We start from the raw sequence: 5,461 nt of genomic DNA on the forward strand, positions 1-5,461 counted from the left end.
AAAAGAGGCTCTTTGATTTAAAGAAAATATTTCTTTACGTCTATATCAAAGAAATATGGGCCAGTTTTCTTTGTTTCAAAGAAACGATTTTCTGGGTGAATACCCATCAATCCATACCCTGCCCCGAGTTGCAAAAAAAACAAAACAACCTGTACACTCTAGACCATTTGAATAACTTTGCCACAATTATTGATTGAACTGTGCGACGAGACACACTTTCACAAAACATTAGGAGGAGGGCGCCTACCGCGCGCCACTGTGACGCACAGCCGCGCGGCCGCCGCCGTCCGCCTCCCCCTCGAGAAAGCCATCATCAACACCTTACTGGAGCCATACAGCGCCGCGCGCGGCGGTAATGGACATGCGCACATTCCTTCGCGTGAGAAATAACACGTGATAAAAGCATTGCACAGAGCTTTTGCTGCTGCTGCTGCTGCTGCTGCTGCTGCTGCTGCTGCTGCTGCTGCTGCTCTCGCGGAAGGAGGGAGGTGGGGGACAGGAGGCTGCTGGCAGGCTGCAGCAGCAGGGAAGCTATGCTGGCTTGCCTGCCGCTGACTGTCCGGCCTGCCCGGCCTGCCAACGCTGATGACATACATTCTCGGCAAACACAAAACACGCCGCACAGCCGAATGACGAAAAGTCCTGCAGGATGAGGGGTGGTGGCGCCGCATGCTGCTGCTGCTGCTGCTGCGGTGGTGCGACGGAAACACTGTGTTGCGGGGCGGACCGTCGTCGTAATAATAATCCCGCGGCAGCTTCGGCAGGAGGGAAGGGGTTTATGACGCGATGAGTCCTCCCTGGCGCGTCCTCCTGCGCGCGGGGTTTATGACTCGTAACTCCCTGCAAGTGCTTTGGCAATAAATTGACAACTGTTATTTTGTAACGAAAAGCAGTCGAAATAAGGGAAGAGAAAATGTGCGCGCGGAGGGGCGAAAAGCTAAGGGAACCGCGGGATGAGGAATTTTGCACCTCGTCATTTGAGACTTATTGGAACCTTCCCAGTTTACAATGTCGACCCCTCGCGCATATCGCTCGCTCTCTCTCTCTCTCTCTCTCTCTCTCTCTCCCCCCCCCCCCTGAATGACTGCCTGCTGGTGGGGCAGGGGGACGCGTTGATGTCTCCAGTGAACGCATTCCGATGGCATGGGGACGACGTCTCACGGGCGAGAGAGAGAGAGAGAGAATTATTTACTGCTAAGGAAATTACACGCCCCCATGGATGGGCGCGAGGCGGAGCGTTTAGATTCTGTAATAAGTCAATCGCGGCTGTACGGTGGTGGAAGTTTGGGATTTATCGTGTGACTGTCGTGACTGTGTGTATGTGTGTGTGTGTGTGTGTGTGCTTGTGTGTGTGTGGGTGAGCCTGCGCGCGTCCGTGCGTGGTCCCCCGTATGTTTGTGTGTGTTTCTTCGACAGTGAGTAACGATTCCAGAGGGGCTTAATCCGTATGGGCAAGGCGTTGCACCCAAGCGCTGTCCAGTAGTTTACCACACACGCACACATAGTTTTTTGATTGCCTGCTTGCTTCCAGAGGTTTGTCATTCCCCGGGGCATTTTTCTGGGCTCTGGACGTTAGCTGAAAAGTGGAAATGGGACACACACATTATCACAAAAATGTGTACGCGACAACAATTTTCTTTTTTAACTTTCCTTCGAAACGTTTCTTGGGTAGAAGTCAGGGAGCCCGGAAATAAATCCCGGGAGCAGATTTAGTCTAAGAGGACTATTCACCCAGGAGGAGGGAGAGCGACTGAGGGATGGACCGTATGACGGAAATGCCCCCGTTTGAGAAGGCGACACCTGCTAAGGTATAACGGGCCATCAGGGCTTGATGCCCGAATAATAGCATCTCCAACGCCCAGGCCCGCCACGCCCCGCCACGCCCCGCCACGCCCCGCCACGCCTTGCCCTTGCCCTTTCCTCATCTGTCTCCGCTTGGGGGGACGCCCCGACGCCCCGCTCGTTGTCGCTGCTGCAAGTCGGTGCGGCGGCGGTGGCGTGTTAGGTTGGCCCCTCCCTGCGCCGCTGCTGCTGCCTGATGCACCTTCTCTGTAAAACAAAAAAAAAGAAATAATAAAAAAACAGGTGTCAAGTTGGACACGTGTAAAGCAGCGGTGTCTGGCAAGGTGATTACTAATCGCCTGCAGCCAGCAAGTTTTAAAGGGAGCAGGGGGGCAAAGAAAAAAAAAATTGAAGCAGGGCAGAGAGCCCGGGCGTCATTAAGCGGCATGTAAAACGCGCCGGAGACGTATTCAGTTCGGCCGCGTTTGGCTCGGCTGTCACACTCTTTAGTATAAATGCTTTCTTCTCCGAAAAATTTAATCACGACGGGTTGTTTTTTTTTTCACCCAACTTTTATATTTTACTGTTTTTTTGTGCTTGGTATATTAGTGGCTCTGGCGCCGCCAGGCAGAGCGCCCGCCGAACGTGCGGTAGGCAACCCGGCGCACATGCGCGCTCGACGGGACTGTTCGCCCCTTGCCCGGCAGGCGGCAGTGCCAGCAGAGTCGCACGCTGTAGCCATACGGCGAATTCCAAGAAACATTCACACGCTTTTAGGTACTTGGCGCAATGTGCCTGCAAAAAATTCAGAGACAAAAATTAGCTATTATAGCTAGGCAATAGCAAAGCGAGGGAGAAATAAGTACTTAGCTGTGTAGCTACCAAATAAAAAGCTGAGTTGCAATACGTAACTAAAATTAGTTTCATAGCTAAATAATTAGCTATCCCTCATTTTGCCCTTGGTTAAGCCATACAGGTAGTATACATTTTTTTTTACGTGAAAGGAATTCACGCACCACCTACAAGTGTGCGACACATTCACACACTAAAGGCATCCCGGTGCAAGTCAGCGGGACCCCTCGCCCTTCCTCGGCCCATCACCAATAAGCAAGCAGCTGCGCCATTCACTCCCATTCATCGGGTCAGTCACGTGGAGCAGCGGGGGGTCCCTGCAGCGGCAGCGGCAGCAGCAGCAGCAGCAGGAGCAGCAGCAGCAGCAGCAGCAGCAGCCCGCCGGCGCAAGTAGTTGGCCTGCCTCGGCCGGGCGGCCCACTGCTGGTCATCCGGCCATCGGCAGGGCCAAGGGCAGCAGGCCGGCATGACTCCGTGCCGTACCGTAGCGTGCCGTGCGGACTTTCTCCTTCCGCGGGTGCCGTGCGCTGCGCGCGGCGCTGGCCCGTCCGAACTGACCCGCCCCGCCACGCCCCGCCACGCCCCGCCACGCCCCGCGTGGCCAGTCCCGACGATTCCGATGGGGCAGCAAAAGCCGAGGCAAAAGCGCATCATCATTGCGCAGCTGACGCTGATACACTCGCAAACTGTTTGTATATCGACATTGCTCCGCGCCAACGTTCGAATCCGGCTTGGAAAATAGGGCATTTCATTACACTCTAACAAATTATACTAAATGTGACTATTTTTGTTGTCCATAAAAAGATGCACTTTTAAGCCCATCTTTACCGCAGTGTGCGAGCGAACCTCAATACGTTCTGAAGGACTGCAGCTGATTCACGGTGCTGATGCTACAGTTAGCTTTCAGCATCCGCTTTTTTCTTCGCTATTCTCTCTCTCCCTCCCGCTAGTTGACTCCACCGCGCACTTTATATGCGTCTCTGCGAGGTGGTCCGCGCGATTGATGTGGAGTCGAAAACATCTCTTTGCGGTGCGCCTGGTCGTCTCTCTCTCTCTCTCTCTCTCTCTCTCTCTCTCTCTCTCTCTCTCTCTCTCCAGCAGTTTGGGCGCCTTGCCCGCAAAAGCATTGGCAGTAGGCTGTGTTTGTTGAGCCCAACACGGCGGGGCGTGGCGGGGGAGGGCCCAAGCGCGCCAGCCCTATTCGCTGTTCCGTGACGCTCCTACCGTCTGTCCCGCGGCTTGCAAATTGCTGCCATTTATTACGAACCAGCCCCGCCCCGCCCCGCCCCGTCGGGGGTCCCAAGCCCGGGCCCGGCCCTGGCCTAGCCAGGACCCCCGCGTACCGTTTCGAGCACCGTGGGCCAAGAGGACGACCAAGACGGCGACGACACTGTCGCTGGAAACAAAACAAAAAAGAAAGAGCACGATAACTCGCCGCAATCTGCATAATCACATTAACTCGACGACCTATACGCTGATTAGCCTGGGAAGTTGTTTTTGGCTCTCGCCCTTTTGTATCGTTCATTGTTTTTTTTTCCTGATTGTAATTTTTATTTGGAGTCCCTCCGGGCATAACGATGACAGCGCCGTTGACATCTCTCTCGGCGCCGCGGGGTGCGCGACGGCCACGGCACACACAGATTGGAATCCGCGGGACCAGGGAGCCCGGCAGCCCGGGAGCGGGACGGGAACCCGCGCGGGGAGTTGTTTAGTGTCATTGTTAACGCAGAAAGATCTCTCTGCTGCCTTGCTATTTAACACATGAGAAATATGTAAAAGGTTATTGAAAAAAAAAGGAATGGGCTGTTAAGCAAGTTTTTTACTTCGTCACCCCAAGAGTCGGAAAGAATGGTGGGTCGACAGCTTTGGTGGGAGATAGCCACAGAAACTTATCGTGAAAAGAAAAGGGGGAAATGTGGGACTCTTATTGTGGATGTGTCTGCGAGACTCTATGGTCGGGCATGGAAGGGTCGTGGCTGGTGCCGCTCGCAGATTGTGATCCCTCTCGCCATGCTTGTGACGAGAGACCACCCGCCGTGGCCCACTGTCATTTTACTAAAAGAAAATGAAAATAAAAATGAAAGGCGGGGAAAAAGATACGTTGGGCGAAATTATTGTGATCTGATCCCGCGTGGAGTCATCGGCACGGTAGGTGCGTGTATGGGATGGGCGGGTTGCAGGAACGTGATGGGATTCAGATTGGCAGACCAAAACATTCGGCTTTGTCCTTGTTAAAACGTTTTTGGCAATATGCAATGATTTTATTGTGAACGCCGCGTGTCATTTTTAATGTACCAGGTGGCTGATTCACGCCGCGCACTTTTGTACTATGCAACCCGCCCGCACGGCTCCATCCGGGACTGCATACCCACCAGGCGCAGGGGACCGGCTCCAAGCGCCAACGGGTCTCTCCACCACTGATGTTGCAGCCAACGCCCAGGGGTGTACAAAGGGGTTGTTCGCTGTCTCGCGCGGGTTCCCGCGAGTCCGCGGGGGTAATCCGCGAGTTCGCGGGGGTAACTCGCGGGTCCGCGGGGGTAGTTCACGGGTCCACGGGGTAACTCGTGGACCGCGACCTACCCCCGTGGCAGGATCCGCAGACGCGAGCTACCCCTGTGGCAGGATCCGTGGACCGCGAGCCACCCCCGCGAAATCGCGGATTACCCCCGCGGACCCGCGAGTTACCCCTGCGGACTCGCGGGAACCCGCGCGAAACAGCGAACAACCCCTTAGTACACCCCTGGGCGTTGGCTGCAACATCAGTGGTGGAGCGACCCGTTGGCGCTTGGAGCCGGTCCCCTGCGCCTGGTGGGTATGCAGTCCCGGA

General features: G+C 55.2%; 1 protein-coding gene across 1 annotated transcript in view; it reads left to right on the plus strand.

Moving 5' to 3' along the window:
* LOC113217382 (uncharacterized) overlaps positions 1-5,461 on the plus strand; it is a 93,304-nt gene that overhangs the window by 57,456 nt on the left and 30,387 nt on the right. The gene's annotated exons all lie outside the window — the stretch shown is intronic.

Source organism: Frankliniella occidentalis, unplaced genomic scaffold (genome assembly GCF_000697945.3).
Source record: "Frankliniella occidentalis isolate FOCC.00 unplaced genomic scaffold, Focc_3.1 Scaffold250, whole genome shotgun sequence".
Lineage (NCBI taxonomy): Eukaryota > Metazoa > Arthropoda > Insecta > Thysanoptera > Thripidae > Frankliniella > Frankliniella occidentalis.